The sequence below is a fragment of the Oratosquilla oratoria genome, chromosome 42 (assembly GCF_046742065.1).
Source record: "Oratosquilla oratoria isolate Oo_2021 chromosome 42, ASM4674206v1, whole genome shotgun sequence".
In the NCBI taxonomy this organism is placed as follows: domain Eukaryota; kingdom Metazoa; phylum Arthropoda; class Malacostraca; order Stomatopoda; family Squillidae; genus Oratosquilla; species Oratosquilla oratoria.
In genome coordinates this window covers 7246839-7270543 of record NC_134818.1, presented here as the reverse complement: position 1 = coordinate 7270543, position 23705 = coordinate 7246839, and the positions used below count along the sequence as shown (strand labels likewise).

Sequence of the window (23705 nt, the reverse complement as noted above, 5' to 3'; positions counted from 1 at the left end):
AACACCAACAACACCATACACCATTACTGCCACAAGCATATCCACCATCACCACCACTAGCACCATCAATACGATGAACAGCACTACCAACATGTCCACCATCAAGACAACCACTGCCATTATCACTTCCACCACCTCCACCACCACCACCTCCACCACCACCACCATCACGACGACGACCACCACCACTACTCCCCCAACCATCATCATTGCCACCACCATCACCACTTCCACCGCCACCACCACCACTGCCCCACCACCCCTATCATCACTACTGCCACCACTACCAATACCATCACTACCTCCACCACCATCACGACGACGATGACCACCACCAATACTCCCACCATCACCACCACCACAACCACCAGTTCAGGTAAGACTTAGTGCCAAAGGTAAATTCTTGCAATAAGTCTTTTCTTCTTCTTTTTTTTCTTTCCTGAACTCGCTTTTTGTCACGACTTTTCCAGTTAGACAACGACGCAGGTCAACTTCAGACCATAACAATCAATCCTCTGATTCCGCATTGTTCCCCTTAACGTCCTTCCCCGTCTTCTTTTCTTGACCTCCGTTCCTTTGGCCTCCCTGGGCCTCACTCGCGGCCTCACGTTCCATATGTGGTGAGGTAGACCCGTGCCGGAGGAATCCATCTACAGTTCCCTCTCCACGCCCGTCCGTTCATCACCCAGGGGACGGCCTTGATGCCAGTCGCCTTTCAACATCTCAAATTTGGTTTGTACGCAAAGGAAAAAGCTATCCCCCCCCCAACACACACACCAAAGAGTAAAAGGAGCCATTGCTGAGTCACAGTCTCTGTCTGTCTGTCTGTGTCTAATCAATTTATTCTCTCTCTCTCTCTCTCACACACACACACACACACACACACACACACACACACACACACACACACACACACACACACACACACACACATTTCTGAATTTTATTATTCATATAAGATCTAAACATTACACACCAACTATCCATTCAATTTTACGAAAAAAAAAATTCTCAGCCAGGTTAAGCAGAAAAAAAAGAGAAACTGTATTTGAAAAGACTGTGTCCAAAGATCCCTGAATCCAAAGCCTTAACCGTGACCTAGGCCATGATCGTGGCTCCGAGTGATGAAGTGGTTGAGGCTGGTTGGTCGTCTCGGCACCGCCCGCATTCCAACAACGAAATCCGTGGGAGAAATTCGGGATTTGTTTCCGCTGTCGAGAACCTAATTAAGTCTCAGGAATGGTGTCAAGGTTGTTTCACGTCACACTTGTTGTAGTGGACCACTTCTTCTCCTTCCCCTCCCCTCTTCTTCCTCTTTGTCCCCCTCCTCTTCCTCCTCCTCCTCGTCTTCCTCCTCCTCCTCTTCCTCCTCCTCCTCGTCTTCCTCCTCCTCCTCCTTTTCCTCCTCCTCTTCTTCCTCCTCCTCCTACTCTTCCTCCTCCTACTCTTCCTCCTCCTCCTCCTCTTCCTCCTCCTCCTCTTCCTCCTCCTCCTCCTCTTCCTCCTCCTCCTCTTCCTCCTCCTCCTTCTCCCCTACTCCTCAACAAACTGATGAAAATAAATACATAATTACATGAATAGAAATTCATAGATAAACATATAGTCAGGCATATTAAATAGTAAGGAGAACACAATATCTCTGATTAATTTAATTCCCGTTGAGAGACGCTGCCGGCCAAAAGCAATTACTCGGATTCTTTTAAATTAAGTTAAAATATTTCGTGCAACTGCCGCGAGCAAAGTCCGTTATCTTTAGCATCCCAGTTCAGGTGTATTTACATTTCATTCAAGCTCTCTTCCTCTTGTCTCAATTTCCATTTTACCAAAGCTGCATTTTCATGCAAGTGTTTATATACGTATTTTTCTAACGAGGGCACAAACTCTGATATTTACACGCTCGCTTACGAGGCGGAGGAGTTGGTTGGAAAACAGGCCGTGTCGGGATGTGTCGGGTATACGAGATTAGAACGAAGGTGAAGGATATACGAGATTAGCATGAGGATGAACTTATTAAGTAAAACGTGGAGCCAAAGTTAAGACACGAGCCATAGGAGACAAATTAATGAATTCTAACTTAGAAGATGAAGTTGCTGGAGAAGGGGAGAAGAGAAAACCAAAGTTAAGAAGAGAAACAAACTCGGGACGTAAAAGTTCTCAAAGCCGATCTTCCGCCATTCTGAACAAAAGAGTTTGGCGGAACGAAGACATTAAATGTGGCGAAAACTACACTCACTCTAGGATTAGATATAGAATATAGATACTACATCTCTCAAAACGACACGACGTAGTTGCAAGTACAAGTGCCTAACACAGCAGGGATGGTGCGCAGATATTAATTTTATCCCAACGTCCATTTCTCTTTTGTTATCCGTGATCGTATTACCTTGGTCTCCATCGGCTTTTTTTTTTAAATTTCCGAGCTTTTAGTTGCAAACCGGTCAAGATAACAAGCAACATTTCGAAGCGGAAATTCCAATAAAGACTCCAATTGATGAGTTGTTTTTACTCTTCTTACATTATGGAAAGTCTTTTGACTCGGCAAAACAAAATCTAATGCTCAACTGAATTCCCAAACAAGGTGGAAGCAAGCATACGAATATTGCAAGGTTTTAAAAGAACAATTATACGTTTGGTACATACACATGTACATCCGCATATGTATACACATGCACATACATACACTTATCTACCCATAAGCTTCTTCATCCTTATGAGAGTACAGCAGAAACTCAATATAAATGTATTAGAGAATACATATAGTCGAGAGTTTACTCAAATATCCTTGAATTCTGCGGTACAAAGCCAAAAGCTCCCCATCACCTTCTGTACATTTGTTTTAATAATCTAAACACCGCGCGCGCGCGTTTGCACGCGCGCACCCAAGCGAGCTCGCACCTTATACACGTATATAGACACATTCCTTCGATATTTTAGCCATCGATCATTGACAAGACACTTATTAACGTCATCCAACTTTGGACAAGACGTAGGAGACCAACTTTTCGGCCCCTGGAGGATGCCTTCGAGCAAAGGCCGAGCTTCTCTCGTGACCTTGTTTGACACCATTCGCAAGCTCCTGCTTGCTAAAAGCAGTCGCAGGTGCCCTGCTTGCTTCGAGGTTGTCATCGCTTCTTAGCCCCTTCAAGCACGAGGTGATGTGTCCTTGTGTTTCACATTTCATTCATAACTCATGACTGCCTTCTCAAACACAGGCAGGACTTTCTAATGCCCAAAGAAACATCACTGCCTAAGCATAAGCTGACCAAGCTTTTTGGTCAGCAGAGGACTGATGCAGTACTGAGTAACGAAGGTCTGTATAGTTGGACACAGCTATCTGCATAATTGTAACCATCAAAATCCCTTAAGGGGGTTTGAGGTGTGTACGTGCGTCCAACACGCTAAGAAGACCACTTCATGGTCCTTGGAGTACAAATGTATTAGAGATGAAGTACTGTACATCACGTTTTCATTAGGTCCAATAACTCTGTCGACACGCAGTCCAACAAAGGCAGTGTTGCTCAAAACTGAATATAAATCTGCCAGCCTCTGCCGGAATGAAACTCCTAAACGAGGTCATTTCAACAAAGGGACAAATTTTGTCTAGTCACATATTTATCTATTTATTTCACTAAGGCAAATTATCTCAAATATATCAGAATTAGCTCAGCACGCACGCACAAACATACACACACAAACGCACAAACATACACAAACACACTAACACACACACTAACACACACACTAACACACACACAAACACACACACAAACACACACACAAACACACACACACAAACACATGCACACACACACACACACACAAACACACACACACAAACACACACACACACACACACACACACACACACACACATACACATACACATACACATACACACACACACGCGCGCGCGCGCAGATACAAAAATCAAATATAGAACAGCCCATAGCAATTTATGCCACAAAAAGAACATGGAAAGAAAAACACAAAATCAAACAGTATCTTTTTTTTTTACAGTGTTTCCACCAATACACACACTTGATAAGAGTCCCTGGTTTGGCCGGGCCATCATACCTCATGGGCACATTTTTTTTTTTTTTTTTTCCTCTTAACTGATGGTGTTGATATCGACGAGTGGTGTGTAGGAGGAGAGAGAAAAAATCTTACATGGACCTGTTTGAGTATGGATGGGTTTCATTGTGTAGTATGAAAGTTTCTTACTCAGATTTAACGCACACACACACACACACACACACACACACACACACACACACACACACACACACACACACACACACACACACACACACACACACACACACACACACACACACACATCACCAAGGAAACGTATCATACTTTTTTTTATTATATTTCATCTAGTTCTATTTTATTTTATTATATTCTTTAATTGTAGTCAATGCTAGTCGATCGATCAGTAGTATTGACCTACCGTAGGCTTTCTATCGGGAGGCTAAGACGGTGCCCCTTACAGAGGACTTTGTACAGTGGAATTTAATAAACCATGCCCTTGGTTCAACTTCGCGGGTGGCAGGATTCAAACCACCATCCCCTCGATCTTCGCCGGAAATAACGACGCCCAAATTCGCTCGGCCGGCGAGCCTCCATTACAAGTCACATTACCTTTTAAGTAAAAATATGATTCTGGATGTCAATCCCTTGACATCATTTCCCTACAGTCTACCATAACTGGAACTTCTTTATGTAAGCCTCTCTCAGTACAACAGGGATAAAAGGTCGGGGTAAATTAAGACAAGAGCATCGCCACAGCAATAATAATGCGCCATATTTGGCTGGTTTTGGTGGAGATTCCGCCACAATATTGAACGTAAGAACATAAGAAAGAAGGAGACTGCAGAGAAACCATAAGGCTTACGCTATGTAGTTCCATGACCATTACCACTTGTCATCCCCATCCATAAAGTTGTCTAACAGTTTCTTAAAACAACCGATAGTTTCAGCGCTCACTACATTCGTTGACCACTATTAGTAAACCAATTCTTTCCTTTTTTCCTTCTTAAATCTAAGATTTTCCAATTTAGATCCATTACTGCGAGTCCTACCCTGTTGTATTAATACGATGACCTTGTTTGCGTCGCCCTTGTTAAAGTCTTTGATCCTCTTAAACACCTCTATTAGATAACCCCGCACTCTGCGTCTTTCCAGAGAGTGTAAGTTAAGGTGCCTAAGCCTCTCTTCGTAAGGTAAATTTCTGAGCCCATGTATCATTTTGGTCATTCTCCTCTTTGCTGATTCTAGTGAATTGATGTCCATTCTATAAGAAAAAACCAGAACTATACTACATAGTCAAGGATGGGTCTAACTAACGCTAGATAAAGTTTGATAATTACCTTTGCACTTCTATCCTAGCAATGAAACCTAATGCTCATTTAGCTTTATTCCTGGCGGTAATGCACTGTTTCCTGGATTTAAGGTCAGGACTCGCTAGAACTTCAAAGTCTCTCTCGCACTCGATTTTCTCTAAAAACGTGTTATCTAAGCTATATCTGTTTTCGGGGTTATGCCGCCCTACGTTTAACGTTCTGCACTTTGGGGTATTGAAGTCTATCATTTCACCGACCATGTGAACAATTTGTTTAGATCATCCTGCAGAATTTCGGCGTCGTCTCCTGAGCTAATTAAGTGTCCTATTTTGGTGTCGTCCGCAAACTTATTAACATAACCATTAATCCCATTGTTCAAGTCGTTTATGTAAATAATGAACAATAAGAGACCCAAAACCGAGCCCTGGAGAACTTCACTAGAAGTACTAGCCCATTTGGTTTTTACACCATCTATGGTGACCCACTGTTTTCTATCACTGATCCAAGCTCTAATTCATTCTCACACTTCCTCCTATGCCATGGGCTTTGATTTTATATAGTAGTCTCTAGTGGGGCACCTTGTTGAACGCTTTGCTATCTGACGCTATATCTGATGCCTCGTATATGTTAGTGTAAAAAAATAGAAGATTAGTCACACATGACTTACCCTTGAAGAAACTATGCTGTGAGTCACGAATCAATTTATAATTGTATTTGATTTTGAAGAAAGTCATCTTTTCTGGTGTATATGTTGATAAACTTTGGTTCAATAAAGTTAATTTAATCTCTGAAAATAACAGCGGTTGGTTACATAACTAAGGCCACATTGATTCATATAGATTGTTCCTTTGACTTTCCTAGGCCTTTGTGAGCTCTCTTGTAAATGCTGGCACGAGCTGCCTTACTATCATCCGCAGCCTTTTTATTCCACCTTCCGTTTTCTATCTCGTAAGACCTTTGTTAATACTTCCTTATTCTTCATCACATCATCGTACTACATTGTATCTACATTCGTCTTTTCTCACACGTTACTTTTTCGATGCGTTTTTTACATCTATATCCAAGTTCTTGTTTGTTCTATGTAGAACAAGACTGTAATGGTGACCTTTCTTGTGTTTTTATGTATATATTTCCCGTTGTGTTTATTTATTAATATATTTATTTATTAGAGTATATTTTTGTAATCGCAATGCGATTCGTGCCTGGTTCCCGCCAATCAAAGGTTGCCGTGGGCAGTCTGGCTCTCGTCTTCGGAGTGGACGCACGTATGATCAGTGCTTTGCATAAAATTACTTTAAATAATTATTTTTCTTTTATTATTCAGCCAACCCTTACAAGACTCCTTCAAGCAATCCACAATTATTTATTTATTGCCTGGTACTTCGAAGGTTTAGAAATCGCCCTATCCTACTCCGTTATCCTTCCTCCACCATCCCCACTTATTCTCCCAAGATAATTTTCCTCTCCAACCTTACCCTCTTACCATTCCCTTCGACTTACGTCAGCACGAATACCAATTCACAAAATAATTCCTCCATCAGGCTAAAAAATGTCAGCACGCTACGCTAGCATGCTATTTGCTTTTGCTGCCCGTTTGGGTAGAAACTTTAGGTTACGATCTTTTTTCTTTTTTTTTTCAATTTTCTAATTGTCAAATTATTCTTGCGTCGTATTGTGAGAAGGTGAAGGACAAACTAAGAGAAGTTAAATCTATACGAATCTTAGACACATTATTGAAATGTTCGTACGGAACTATTGAACATTGTAACCGAAGTCGTTTTTCCTCAAAGTAGCAAAAGCAAGGGTGACGCAGAGAAGGTCATCATATTAAGACAACAGGAAAGGACTGGCAATAATGGACTTGAATTGGAAAAATTTAGATTGAAGAAGGAAATAGGTAAGAATTGGCTTACCAATAGAGTGGTCAACGAATGGAACAGACTTAGTAACCATGTAGTAAGCGCTGAAACTGTCGGTTGTTTTAAGAAAAGTTTAGACAACTTTATGGATGGGGATGACAGGTGGTAATGGACATGGAACTACCTAGTGTAAGCCTTATGGTATCTTACAGTCTCCTTCATTCTTATGTTCTTAAGTAGCATGCTGGCAATAGATGCCTAGTGTGCCATAACTCTTAACCTTCTCCACACTTATCCGGCTTTCGACTGAATATACATAATATCATCTCCATCACCGCAACCTTGCTCTTCCGCTTTTTATTTACATTCACTCTCGATTTTCCCTTGAATGCCTCGCCTTTAGCCTAAGACGACGGGCTCCTTATGCTAGGTCAGGAAAATGCGTTGGTGGAAGGGGAGGCAAAGGAGGTGAAAAAGAAACAGATCTTCCTCCTCTCTCCTCCAGTTCTCCTCTTCCTCCTCTTCCCCCAATCTGACCCTGTATTCGCTCACTTCTCAAGGAGATTCGATTTAGCTGGGTTTTCCTGGCCTTGCGAAGACCTCAATTTCTCATAAACACACACAAACCCGCACGTGCACGCACGCACACACACAAACACAAACACACACAAACACACACACAAACACAAACACACACACACACACACACACACACACACACACACACACACACACACACACACACACACACACACACACACACACACACACACACACACACACAAAACCAGCCTAGTGCGAATAGTCTTCGTGTATGACAGCATAAGCCCCAGCGCACTGGGTGAGGCATTTGATTGCGATGTCCGACAACTCCCGAAACCTGTTTGGCATTTACTTTTTTTCTACCACATTTTTCTCTGAAGGTTTGCAAACTTTTTGACAACATCGCTGGTCGGCCGAAGCTCGTCGGCCAGATTTTTGTCAAGGCTGGAAGCTCGCATCAAAAGCTACATCAGAAGCGTTGGCCTGCTCGGGTCAAAGAAACAGAAATGGGAGAAAAAAAATGTGGTGACTGACTGATGAACTCCGATACGTCACCGAGCCAAAGAAACGCGGCACTTCGCAGTGCGCAGTGTCCCCAAACACAATATGTCCCTTTTACCCATTCCTTCACTTTTCTGTCTGTCTCTCTCTCTCTCTCTCTCTCTCTCTCTCTCTCTCTCTCTCTCTCTCTCTCCCTCTCTCTCTCTCTCTCTCTCTCCCTCTCACCCCTCCCTTCCTTCTTCCTCCGTCCCATTCCCTCCCTCCATCCCTCCTCCCATCTCCGCAAGAGGGTAAAGCACCCACAGCACAGAAAAGCCAACATTTGGTCTGCTCTGTCGAACTCGGCTTTGATATGATTGTGGCGTGGGCCGCCGCGTTCATGGCCGCCGGCGAGGCGTGTTCAGATATAGCCGGGGAACTCCAACGCTACATTAGCGTGTGTTAAATCTACAGAAAAGTATGGAGCTAATGCATATATACAAATAGTATGGAGCTAATGCATATATACAAATAGGGATATGCATTGCACAGCGAACTGCAAAAAGTAATGAACCAACGTATAATTTTAACCATACGAATATAAATTTCTGGTAAGGATTTTATACTTTGTTTTGTGCGAGGAATTATATTTTACTGTGAGGTGAATAATGTGGATAAAAATGAATGGTCAGTCACTTTGCAGACCACGTTATATTTGGCTACAGATAACCGCATCGAGGATCAAGACTTCTGCAGCCGACTGTAAGCTACACAATTACCATTACCATGAATACTGTATTCTTAATGGTTGCTGGTGACACAAATTGAGAACTGTAGTCAGAGTAACCGTTGTTAATTACTCTATATTCCTTGTCTTCCTTTTCCTCCTCCTCCTCCTCCTTGTCTTTCAGTCTCTATTCCTTTTTCTCATCTTCTCCATTTAAAAAAATCAACACCATTTGCATTATTACTATCGTGTCCTCACCATTTATAATATGAACATCATCATTTTAATTATTTTCACCATCACCACCGCCGCCAGCATTATTTCTGTTACTATCCTTATGGCAGACATCACTTTTATCACCATCATCATCGTCGTCGTCGTTGATGTTTTGTTATCTTCATAAATCCCTCACAAATTAAATCAGGGGCGTGGGAGGGCAGCCACAAACCTTAAACACTCAATACAACTGTTTCTTTGTTTTTTGGCTACCTCCCTTGTAAGGGGGAAAAAAGCCCTTGGTATATGTATGTACAACTATTTCTGCTTACACCACGAACAAATACTACCACCATCACGAACAACACCGACATTATCACCACGACCACCACCAGTAAGTATCACCGGCATCAATCAGCATCAGTCATCGCCATGAAATAGAACACCACAACCAACGACACCAGTATCATCGTAACTACACAAATTCCATCAACAACAAAAACTATAACGATATTCTCTACTGAACTACCAACACCACGGGGAAAAATGCTATCACTACTAACACCATAACTACAGGTCACCACCACCAGCAGATCCAACATAACGAGGAACAATACAACCACCACTACGAGCAGCACTACCATCACGACTAAAAACGCACCACCAATATCACCACCAATATCACCACTACCACCAATGTCACCACCATCAACATTACCACCACCACCACCATGACCACCAATATCATCACCACCAATATCACCACCGCCAATATCACCACTACCATCAATATCACCACCATTATCACCACCACCACCAATACCACTACCACCACCCCAATATCAGCACCAAGGTCACACTTCTTCCGGGTTAGGTGAACCGCCTTCTGTGTCGGGGTGGGGTGTGGTGGGGGTGGAAGACGTGGCCGGGAGGGACAGCGGGGGCGCGGGGGCGCGGGGGCGCGGGGGCGCGGGGGAAGAGGGGGGTGGCGAGCGGGGAGGGGGGGTTTGAAATAAACAAGAGAGGAGTCGACGAGGGTGAGCCCCCCCGGGGCACGAGGGGGGGAGAGTTGCTCGGGTTTGGGAAAAGCTTTGTTGTCTTGGTCCCAACCTCTACGCGCCATCTAAACCAATTCTTGGTTCAGTTCTTATAAGGTTTTGCTTATGTCTTCCTTATTAGTGTATTGTGGATGTGTAGTTACTTAATTGTAGTATAGGCGAAAGGAGCAACGCTCGTGAGGTACCGTTTCCTACTCTCTAATTTATCATATCTAAACTCTAAAACTAGTGTGTGTGTGTGTGTGTGTGTGTGTGTGTGTGTGTGTGTGTGTGTGTGTGTGTATGTGTGTGTGTGTATGTGTGTGTGTGTATGTGTGTGTGTGTGCACGCACACGCGTAGGAGAGGGGCGAAAATTTATGAAATTATGTGCCTATATGTTCCTTATGATTCTGGAGCCGTTTGCAAGCGCCTGAAGTGGGCTTCCAGTTTTATCCTATGAAAAGAAAGAAAAAAGAAGAGAAAAAGAAAATGAAAAAGGGCATAAAGAAAATGAAGCGAAGGAGAGGAAACCGGGTCAGGGGATAAGATGAAGTTATAAAAAATTGCAGTAAGGAAAGAAAATCCAAGATAATATGATAAGAAAGGAGAATAAAGATAGAAGAGAGTAAAAAAGAGAAATAAAAAGAGGAGTTGATGAGGACAGGAGAAAATCAGAGAAATGGGAGAAAGGCTGATTATGTTGGAATTTAAGGCCCTGTTCACACTAGCAGATTCAACTGATACAATACAAGTCAATGGAGGCGTTCATACACAACCGCAGTACCGCCGCGCATTTCGCGCGGTTAATCTACTCGTGTAAACAGGACTCAAGGAGCAAAGATTTAGGAGACAAGATTAAGAGAGAAACAAAGAAAGGAACAAGGAAGGGAAAGCGAGAAACGTAGAGAAATGAGAAAGGGAAGAAAGAGGTGTAGAAAATGACACAGAAAAGTGATGGATAAGAAGAAAAATTAGAGGAATATACTGACAGAGGGAGGGACACAGTGGAAAAAGAAACAGACAAGCGAACAAACAGGTAGAGATAGACATATAGAAACATACAGGCAAGTAGACAAATGTACAGAGGAAAACAGATAAACATAAAGAGAAAAGAAAACAGCAGCTAGATTCAGAGAGTCAGAGAAAAACAAGCAAAGACAAAAAGAGACGAAGGGAGACAAACCTTGAAAACATTTTGAATAAAAATTTCTTCCACCCGATCTCTATTGAAACCACCAGTCAATATTTTTTCAATTGTTATTTGTTTTATTTTGAGAACAAGAGGCTTCCGAGGTTCAACAGCTGTTTTGTTTGGAAGAGCTCCCCGAGAGTATCAAAGTGTCTGCCAAAGTCCAAAGGCTCCCACTGATAGAAATTAAACTTTTCTGGACATCAAGAGCAAGCTTTCCTATGAACAACTTGTCAACCTGAAGGTAACAACATTTCCAAAGAAACGTTCGTGTTACTGAAAGAGGAAACGTTTCTATCCTTGAACAACACCAAAAGATTTCTTTCACCCGAAAGAACCTCCCACACAGAGCCCTTACATGTCTAAGTGTCGCCCCGGGGCAGTTCTCAGTGATGCCTCCCGCTATCACCGCTTCCCACCTCCGCCAAAATCGTAAATCAACTGAGCAAGTAGATATTTCGAGATTTTTTTTTTTTTTTTATGTAGGCATTTTAGCTATCGACTTGAAAAGTAGTTTAACATATTTTTAAATTTTTACTTAATGTCCCTATTGCGGGAAATGTAAGGGGAAATATTTTGTTTATTTTAACGCAAAAACTGTCGAATACGGTAAAATATTCAGGGCTTTGTTGACCTCCTTTTTATCATCATCATCTTGTCAGTTTTTTTGGTCGGCAAGTCCAGGCTATAATTCCCATCCCCAGGCATATGCCCCCAACCCCCTGCCCCTTCACCATGTGAAGGCCCTGCTCCCACACCTAAAATGATGAAACTGACCTCCATCAAGAAATAATAATTTTGTAAAAAAAGAAAGAAAAAAAAAGAATAGTTTGGCATACTGATCAAAGTAACAGAATAAAACCGCCTGGCCTCAGCCAGAATATTCATGCTAAAACATCATAAGGAATAGGTTGAGGAAGAAGTTCTCGATACAGGGAAGGGAAGAGGTGAGAGGATGAGAGAGGCAGGGATGAGGAGGTTAAGGGGGAGGTGGGCTGCAAATTCAATTTAAAAGAATATTCTTTCAAGAGCCGAAACTTTACCTCAAAGTTTAAGTAGCTTTGAAGTGTGTTTTTTCATTTATTTGTGTGTGTGTGTGTATGTGTGTTTGAGTGTGTATGTGCGCGTGTATGTGTGTGTGTGCGCATATGTGTGTGTGCGCATGTGTGTGTGTGTGTGTTTTTATACATTCACTCCGTGACACCCTGTCGGTATGTGGGCCGTTTCGTTTCCTTCCCGTCCCGTTCATTTCCGCCTCTTTCCGTTCCGTTCTGTTTCCGTCCGTTTCGGACGTCAGAGAAGCTGCAGCGGAACGCAACTGGTTTGTTATGTTCTTGTGTTCGTTTCTCATCAGCTAAGATGCAGCTGCCCTGCAGCTCTCGAGAACCAGCTGCAGATGGACTCCTTGGCGCAAACCTTTTCTGCACCGACTCGGGTCTGTGGTTGTAACATTCACTCTATTACCAGCTGATAAGCCAGCTGGTCCGGGAGGTGGTAGTGGCCGTGACAGCGGTGACGGCGACGAGAGGGTGCGTGGTAGTGTTGTTTCTGTTGCTGATTGTGATGATGGTAGTGGTGATGTTTCTCTTGCTGATAATGATGATGATGGTAGTGGTGGTAGTGATGATGTTTCTGTTGCTGATAGTGATGATAGTAGTGGTGGTGGTGGTGATGATGTTTCTGTTGCTGATAGTGATGATGATGATGGTGGTGGTGATGATGTTTCTGTTGTTGAAAGTAATGATGGTGGTAGTGATGATGTTTCTGTTGCTGATAGTGATGATGATGATGGTGGTGGTGATGATGTTTCTGTTGTTGAAAGTAATGATGGTGGTGGAGATAGTGGTGATGATGATAGTAGTGATAGTGTACATGGTGGTGGTGATGGTGATGATGATGGTGGTGATGGTATTGTTGGTGTTGGTGATAGTAGTAGAGGTCCTCACATTAGGACCCGAACGAATGTCCAAGACCAGAGGACCTCAGTCGACGAAGATCCCCCTCCCCCCTCATCCCCACACGCACATACACACACACACACACACACCGGACGCAGGGAAGACTAATTGGTCTCGGCTCATGCCCTGCCGATCGTGGCTGCCCGGGTGTCGCTCCAGGCACCGCCTCAACTTCATTCAGAGATCGCATGATTTGTGTAGAAATTTCAAAGCTTCCTCGGTACAGCAGCCACATCACACTCATTGACAGTTCCAATTGCCCCTAAAACAGACATGACAAAGAAACTGCACACGTAACTGGACATATTTTGTATGGAAAATCAACAACTGCTTCTCAATATTTCACAAAAATAAATAGATAAAAAATGAATAATGAACAAATAAATAGAAACAAAAATGTATAAACGAACAAGTACATAAGTAGATAAAGAATAAATGAATGAATCGAAAGTGATATTCAACGTCTGATAAAAAAAAATTATAACCACAAGAATTTGCTGAATCCGGATCAAAACTTTGAAGCTTTGAGAGACAAGTGGACAAAGACAATCAGAATGATGTAAAAATACTTGTGTGTGTATGTGTGTGTGTGTGTGTGTGTGTGCACGCGAGGCGGCGGCTCTGCTTGAACCCTAATGTTAAGAGCTGGTTGTGTAACATCTACAGTATACATTGAGAACCAGGAAGATTACAAGTTACGTAACCTTCAACGCACACGTCCTATGGTGCACATGTCTATGGGCACGCGTGTGCGTGTGTCTGTATGTGTATCTGTGTGTGTGTGTGTGTGTGTATGTGTGTGTGCGCTCGCTAGCACATGCATATGTACACGTGTATGTTTGTATGTGTGTGTGCGCGCGCGCTCGCTCGCACATGCATATGTACACGTGTATGTGTGTGTGTGTGTGTGTGTGTGTGTGTGTATGTGTGTGTGTGTGTGTGTGTGTGTGTGTGTGTGTGTGTGTGTGTGTGTGTGCTCGCTCGCACATGCATATGTACACGTGTATTTGTGAATGTGTGTTTGTGTGCGTGTGTTTGTGTGTATATTTGTGCGTGTGTGTGTGTGTGTGTGTGTGTGTGTGTGTGTGTGTGTGTGTGTGTGTGTGTGTGTGTGTGCGTGTGTGTGTGTGTGTGTGTGTGTGCGCGCGCGCGTGCGTGCTAGCCATGATAGCCTTTGCGAGGTGGCTAGCCATGATAGCCTTTACCTGAACTCGAGGGGGTATTAGACTGTACACATTTCCTTTAACACTACCGTTACGCGTTTGTCCGAGCGGGATTCGAATCGCTATCCATTTAATCTTCTCGCCTGCAGACACCTGATCCCTAATCCTCTCGGCGGCCACCACCATCCCCGTGATAATTCGAAACATACTGTAGACATAAAGGTAATTCCCTTTAATTCTAGTCGTTTGCAAAATCTATATACTGTACATCTAGTGCCATCGTAATGCGTCACCTATTAGCACACACACACATCAAAGCTGGTGGTGAGCTTAGTATATCGACTATACAGCCCAGCGAAGCGTAAGAGTTTTGTTTTTCTTGTCCATGACGATAACTTTTGTGAGGTGACGAAAGAGAGGGAGATGATGTTTAATGGAAAGGACGAAGAGAGACACGGAGAGCCTGGTTGAGATGAAAGGCAAATAAATTAAATAAGCGAACGGAATGATAAAGAACGACATACATGGGCAGTCGCCAAAATGATAAAAAAATAAAAATAAAACGGAAAGGGGAAGAAAGGCGAGTGAGAGAGAGGGATAAGCCAAAGCTTTAAAAATCAGATAGAGAGAGAAAGAGAGAGAGGAAGTGTGGGAAAGTGGGAGAGAATGAGTGAGAGCGAGAGTGTGAGAGTATGGCATTGTATGACAGTGTGAGAGAGTGTGAGAGTGAGAGTGAGTGAGGATACGAGAAGGTGAGTGAGAGAGTGAGTTAGAATGTGAGAGAGTGATTGAGAATCTAAAAGAGTGAGAATGTGAGAGGATGAGTGAGAATGTGAGAGTGAGACAGTAATAGAGTAAGAATGTGAGAGTAAGAATCTAAAAGTGTGAATGTGAGAGTGAGAATCTAAAAGAGTGAGAGAGTGAGTGAGAATGCGAGAGGGTGAGTGAGAATGTGAGGGAGTGAGAACGTGAGAGAATGAAAGAGAATGTGAGAGTGAAAATGTGAATCAGTAAGAAAGTGAGTAAAAAACGAATTAATAAGGAATGAGTGAGAAAGTAAGAGAGAATGATGGGCATTGGTTACTAGGAAAAAAAAAAAGCATCATTCCAGGTTTGTCGTCCTTTCTCTTATTTCGACCTTCTTCCCGCCCCCGTCCTGTCCAACTTCTTTATTTCCTCCGTAATCCGTGTCCATTCAACGCGAGTTTTTTGTTCCTTCGCATTAAGCAACTTTTGCCCCCAAGTACTTCTTCCATCTCTTTACAAAGTCGTCTTTGGCGGCTAATTGCCCTCCTGTCTCATCACGATCTCCTTCTTCCCCCATTGCCTCTTCTCGCCTCATTCACTTGTTCCAAGAAGAGTTTTACATTTTCATTTTAAATGTTCAAGTATCCTATGTTCCTTTTCTCTCCTTATTTTTCTGTCAGTCCCACCAGTCCTGTTTCATACCAGTCTGTCTTAAAGTCCTCTTGACTTGCCAGTTAGGAATCCTCCTCCCCTGTCCATTTCCTCTCACACACCCCCCTTGTCCATCCCCTCGCCCCCCCCCCGTCCATCCCCTCACCCCCGTTCATCACCTCTCCCCCCTCGCCCATCCCATCTCCCCCCCGTCCATCCCCTCTCCCCCCGTCCATCCTCTCCCCTCCGTCTATCCCCTCTACCTCCCCCCACCCCCTCCATCCCCTCTATCCCCTGTACACCCTCTATCCCCTGTACACCCTCCATCCCCTGTACACCCTCCATCCCCTGTACACCCTCCATCCCCTGTACACCCTCCATCCCCTCTACCCACCTCCATCCCCTCTACCCACCTCCATCCCCTCTACCCACCTCCATCCCCTCTACCCACCTCCATCCCCTTTCCCCCTCCCTGTCCTCCCCCCATCCATCCACTCTCTTAGGACACAGGTACAAGTCCTCTTTCCTTTTCACCTTTAATTCTCCCCCTTTCCCCCCCTCCCTCCTTCCTCCACCTCTCCCGTTCCTGTACCTTTCCATTAATCCCAGTTCTCAGTGGAGAGGAGAGGAAAGGTGAGGAGAAACAAGAACGGAAGAGAAGAAAGGAAAGGAAAATGAAGGGAAGAAAGAGAGGAGAGGAGAATAAAAGAAAGATGAAGGGGAGAGGAAAAGAGGGCCAGAGGAGAACCAAATGAAGACTAAAAAACAAAAGTAAAAGAATATTGCATCTTGTGCAAAAATGGCGCAGGTAAAGGCAACACGTGGAATTATGACATCTCAAATATTAGCCTAAGTGCAAAGCAGGCTTAAATTGCAGGCGGAATTTCATCCTTCCATTCATTTTGGCTTCCATGTCTTCAAACAAAAGGCGACAATATGATGTCACACACAAATATTTGTACAACATCCACATTGGACAAATATATATATATATATATATATATATATATATTGTAGACAATTTGGAGGCGAGTCTTATTGCTTGTTCGCAGAGAGTCAGACGGCTCTTTTTGTACCATGGAAATATAGGATAGAAGCGTTAGTAAGTGTCCGTAACAACAACAATGACAACTACAAAGACAACAACAACAATAACGACAACAACAACAACCACAACGCCGACGATAGCAACGACGGTAACGACAACAAATATAAACAGCAACAACAGACATAGACAACAACAACACCAACACCATTATGCAACTTAATACCCTTTTACCTCGTCCACCTGAGGGTCTCTTCCTTGTAAACAGAGATCCCCCCGAACAGTAGTTACCTCCTGCAATGTCCTGATCTCCAAGATGGAATGAGGAGGATGTCCGCCTAGATGCCGCCTGCAGCGACACAATACTATTGTTTGTCTAGCTCACGGTTCTCGACCTATTTCCCGTTACACACCCCGAGAGTTCCCAGACCATCGACCCGTACCCTCATTAACCTCCCTGACACAGAATATAGAATGGTAATATATGTTAAGACTAATAAAATATACAGTGGTACCACAGTGGATATCAAATGTTTTAAATTCCAATGATTTTATTCATCAATTAAGCATTAACATAAACAATGTACAGTGATACTACACATGCAGGAGTTAATCTTTCGCTAGTGATCTAAGTACCCCTGTAAACAATCCCGCGAGCCCCAGGTCGAGAACCCCTGGTCTAACTAATGCTCTGAATCTCCTTCGAGAATTAACACGGATTTATATCCTTTACTTCAGTTACCTTTTCATCATATGTATATTTGCTCATAAGTGTATATTGTCTTCGATAGATAACTCATGTACAATAAAAACATGACTGATGTGAATATAGTCCAGTGCGGCACCAAACTAGTTTTTTTTTTTTTTTTTTTTAAGAGTGGATAGGATAGGAGGGAGGAGGGGAGGGGTGGCGGCTGTGGGGGGGTACATGCAACGCGGTTCAACTGTTGAAGCTCTTACTTATTAGACGTTTCTCTGCATGGGTGAAATGTTCATGACAGCTTTTGCGCGCATTATGAGCCTTTTTTGTCACAAGTTTTCAACTCTAAAACACGTGAGAGGCGCTTCATTATTTATAAAACTATGTTATGATTTTTAATAACGCGAATGTATGAATATCGTATGAGACCCTCAGACGTTATTTCTTTTCAAATCTGGTCTAGTCGCTTTGTACCATTTGAACTATTTTTTGTACATGTGACATTTTTTGACGTAAAGAACAGGTACACGGAAACGGAGCAAAATAAACACAGATTAAATTAATAAACACGTAGATAGATAAATGAATATATAAAGATAAAGATAGAAATGGAAAAAAGAATGAAAAGGAACGGAGGAGGGTGCCAAGAAATACGAGACGGAAAACGACGCCGTGAGAACAATAGAGGAACTCTTCCACCCGCCCCTCGTCCACCCTCACGCCTTTTCCACCTTTCTCTTCCTTTTCTCCTATTTTCCTCATCTCGCGCATTCATCTCCCTTTTCCCTATTACGTTTTCACTTTATGCTTCACCCGTTTACCTTTCATTCTCTGGCGGCTCACTTCAAGAATTTCATTAAGAGACTTGAAAGATTTTTTTTTCGCTTGGTATGCGTGTTGGTGTTGGGGCAAGCGAGGAAAGTGAGTGTGGGGGGGGGCGACCCGTAGGTGCCAGGTCAGGAGGACGGGCAATGGTACGAGGTCATGTACAAGGCACCGGTACAAGGTCAAGTACAGTGCACGGCTACAAGGTAAAGTACTCATTACAAGTACAGTGTCAGGTACAAGGTAGGGGACGATGCACAAATACAAGGCACAAGTAAAAGGTCTGGTGTATAGGCACAAGCCTCAAGTAAGAAAATGCAGATACAGGGCACAAGTGAGGTACAAAACACAGGTAACAGTCACTGGTACAAGATGAGATACAAGGCACTGGTACAATACACAGGTACAAGGCACGGCGAGGAAGGAAGGGAATACGAGGAACACTCCGAGAACAACATGCATGCACATACACATACATATATACATATACACATATACACATACATACACATACACATACATAGATACATACACACACGCACACACACACACACACACACACACACACACACACAGGCTAAATCACGTACACGAGTAACTACCTTTTTTAATTGATCAGCTTTGGCTAGATGTAAATATTTCAATATATTGCCTTCGAATAGTTGGTCAATAAGTTTAAATCCTTACATCTAGCTAAATCTGATCAATTTGGAAAAGTAGTTACTTGTGTACGTAATTTAGTCTGCATACTTACACATACACACACGCATATATATACACGAATATACATACATATACACATATATACATGTAAATATACACATACATATACATATATATACATACATATACCAAAAGGCCATTTCATCCCTATAAGGGATGTGGTACATATACACGTACAGTATTATTGCATCCCATTTTCTTCCCCATCCCCCTTTGCCTTCTTGATTCCCTCCATCCCTCCTTCCCTCCCTCCCTTCCTCTTTGCCTGCTTGCTTCCCTCTCTCCCTTCATTCCTCCCTCCCTCTTTCTTTACTTGCTTCCCTCTCTCCCTCCCTCTCACATTTCATAGCCACAAATCTCCTTGACATAATAATTATTTCCCTCCATGGCGTTAGGAAAAGGGAGGGGAGACTTTTGGAAATAACACGTTCCTGGCCAGCATTTGATGTCTTCCTCCTCAGTTCAAAACCCACCACACTGACAATATTTTCTTGAATATTACTTTCGCGTTGATGTTTTTTTCATCACCTTTTTGTTTTGCAGGTTGAATACATATTGAATAAATAAATGGATGAAGGACAGAAGCTTTGGTAAATTAAAGTCTACAACAACAAATAAGTACGTGATAAAGTTGGTTATACAATAAATAGGATTATATGAAAAACAACAGAACAAAGAGGTGAGTAGGGTAAGTGAACATACAACTAGATATACATCTAAGTTATTCATTTCCTTCTTTGTTCATTTGCTCATCTATCCTTTTGCTTACTTACCTACTCGTACACTTATTTATATACTTACTCACATATTTATCTGTTAACTTGTTTTCGTTTCACATAAATGATGAAGTTAATCAAGAGAATATTTTTGTCAGTGGAAAGGTCTTAGACACTTTTCTCCATTCCCATAAACATACTAAGGTTTTTCTACACAGTCTGAAAGAATATGGCTTAGTTTTGGTCGCAAGAATTTAAAGCACTTCCACTAATTGCTTCTACACTTTAGAGGAATGAGAACAGGTAATTAAACTGACTATGCTGTTGAGTTATGCAGCGAAATATTCCAAAACGATACCTAGCATGAGCGCATCTGTTGAGGCTTTCCTTAACGATGGGTGTGGGCACTTTCCTCTGTAGCCGACAAGAGAGAGAGAGAGAGGGGGGAGGGAGAGAGGAGGAAGGAGAAAGAGAGAGAGAGAGAGGAGGAAGGAGAGAGAGAGAGAGAGAGGAGGAAGGAGAGAGAGAGAGAGAGAGGAGGAGGAAGGAGAGAGAGAGAGAGAAGGAAGGAGAGAGAGAGAGAGAGAGAGAGAGAGAGAGAGAGAGAGAGAGAGAGAGAGAGAGAGAGAGAGAGAGAGAGAGAGAGAGAGAGAGAGAGAGAGAGAGAGAGAGAGAGAGAGAGAGAGAGAGAGAGTGTGTGTGTGTGTGTGTGTGTGTGTGTGTGTGTGTGTGTGTGTGTGTGTGTGTGTGTGTGTGTGTGTGTGTGTGTGTGTGTGTGTGTGTGTGTGTGTGAAGGGGGATAGGGGTATTGCATATGTGTATGTCTCCCCTCACATCACATCATAAACTCACCCCATAGGTGCTAGTGCACACCTTTTCACAAATAAACAAATGAATGAACGAGTAAATAGGTAAATCAATATAAATATAGATAAATAAATAGAAATACGAAATAAATAGAATTAATAAAAACATAAATGAAAATAAATTAATAAATTAATTAATTAATAATCTCCAATAAACAGACACAGGAGCAAATATGCATTGATCAAAGGCTTTGATACATGTAAATCAATTCCACTTGTAAGTAATACAATCGCTGATATCTTCTGGCGAGGTGTGGGAGATTTATGTCTTTCGGTCGCAGACATACCACTTGCAAGAAGACCTTACGACCTACACTTGGACTTAGTTCTAACGAAAATGCTCATCGCAAGAGCCGCCAGCCACTACAACACTTATTTCTTCAATACACAAGATGATATAAATTCAACCTTTATTAACAGTATGCACACACACACATACACACACACACACACACACACACACACACACACACACACACACACACACACACACACACCTATACACACACACACACACATATATATATATATACACGCACGCACACACACACATACGCACATGCAAGAAAACACACACACACATACGCACATGCAAGCAAACACGCACACACGCACACGCACGCAACCACACACACACACACACACATATGCATGCACGCACACACATACACACACCTATACACACACACACACATATATATATATATATATATATACGCACGCACACACACACATACGCACATGCGAGAAAACACACACACACATACGCACATGCAAGCAAACACACGCACACACGCACACACGCATACGCACGCAACTACACACACACACACACACACACACACACACACACACACACACACACACACACACACACACACACACACACACACACACACACACACACACACACAGTCACATTAACCCATGTTAGGAAAGACGTACGAACGCACTCACGTTACATTAGGAGAGTCTCTTCAGATGATTCGAGTGAGTGGGCGCAGCGGCCAGAGTGTGTGCTGCCAGACAGGTTAGGAGGCTACTTGTTGCCGAAGAAGAAGAAGGAGGAGGAAGAGGAGGAGCAGCACAAGGAAGAGGAGGACGAAGAGGATGAGGACGAGGAGGAAGACGAGGAGAGAGGAGTAGGAGGGAGGAGGAGGGAGAAGGGAGGAGGGAGAAGGGAGGAGGGAGCAGGAGGAGAAAGAAGAAGAGGAGGGGGAGGACGAAGTAGTACTAGGAGGAAGAGAAGGAAGAAGTGGAAGGGGCAGTAGGAGAAGAAAGAGGAAGAGAAGTAGGAAAGGGGTAGGGGGAGGAGAGGAAAGGGGGTAGGAGGAGGGTGGACAGTAGAAGTAAGGCCAAGAGTAAGAGTAAGAGGAGGAAGAGGAAGGGGGTAAGAAGGGGCAAGAAGATGCGAGGGAGGGGGCAGTTGGAGGAAGAGTAAGGAAAAGGAGTAGTAAGAGGAGAAAAAGGAGGAGGTAGAGGAGGAGGAAGAGGAAGAGGAGGAGGAGGAATTGGGGGAAAGAAAAGGAGGGAAGAGGAAAAGGAGTAAGAGGAGAGATAGAAAAAACACAGTAAACAAAACAAACAAACGAACACACACACACGCGCGCACACACACAGAAATCAGCTGTATTGACCTCTTACTCTGAAGATTATATACTCTGTACAATCATTACTTGCATCAAGTATTTGTCTCACTGATTACGTTAGAATGAATTGGTACCAACCTATCGAATGATGAGCAAGACTCGGTCTGTATCGGTTACCACCCTAACTCGTTAACGTCAATTCCGTTTATATGAGGAAGTGAAACACTGATGTAGATTCCACTCATAGGGTTGAGTACCTCCTCGAGAGATAATCCTCGGGGTGTGGGGGAGACGAAGAAGACGCTCATAAAACTCTGAGCTGAAGCAAATCCCCCGCCGGGAGCTGTCTTGGACGGGAAGGCTGGCTACGCGGAGCTTTCCTGTTCAACCGTGGGACATAATCGCAAAGTCTGAGTGGAATGACGCACTCCGATATATAATCATATTTTTTCTTGTATTTTTGTTTACCAAAGGTTATTTAGTTTTTAAGAGTCCTGCCAATGTTTCATCGGAGGCTACTGCAACAGTTGTACTTCTTCCTTCACATTTATCATTTACAGGATAAGTTTTTTCTACGTTTCCGAGTGTGACTTACCACGAACGCGTTGTTATTGGAGGTTGACGTGGTGCTGTTTTCGAGCGACACGCAAACACTTCTGCCGCAGCCCGGCAACACATAATGTGATTTGCTTCTCCACCTGACCACCTTTTTGCCCACGGCGCCCCCCGGTTGTGGAGTGCCCGTGGGGGCCGAGCCCCGGGTAGCAGTCCTCATGTGGCACCCTGGCCTGCTTCTCCTCCTGACATCGATTTTCGTTCGTCTTGGCTGCTGGTATATATGCTGGTATACATAATGTATACATATTACGTGCATGCATACCTGCCTACCTGCCTACATACATACATGCCTACATGCCTACCTACCCACCTTCCTACGTACCAACCTTCCTAGCAACCAACCTATCTACCTACCTACCAACCTACCTACCTACCTACCTACCAACCTACCTACCTACCTACCAACCTACCTACCAACCTACCTACCAACCTACCTACCAACCTCCCTGCTAACCTCCCTGCCAACCTCACCTACCAACCTCCCTACCAACCTCCTTGCCTGCCTACCATCCCACCTACCAACCTACCCAACTACGTACCTAATTACTAACCTCCCCGCCGACCTACCTGCCTAGCTACCTACCTACCAACCTACCTATTTACCTCCCTACCAACCTCCCTACCTACCAACCCAACTACCAACCTACCCACGCACGTACCTACCTACTAACCTCCCCGCCTACCTACCTGCCTAGCTACCTACCTAC

General features: G+C 43.4%; 1 protein-coding gene across 1 annotated transcript in view; it reads right to left on the bottom strand.

The window, feature by feature from the left end:
• The window catches only part of LOC143021475 (uncharacterized), a 273782-nt gene that overhangs the window by 153705 nt on the left and 96372 nt on the right, over positions 1-23705 (bottom strand). The gene's annotated exons all lie outside the window — the stretch shown is intronic.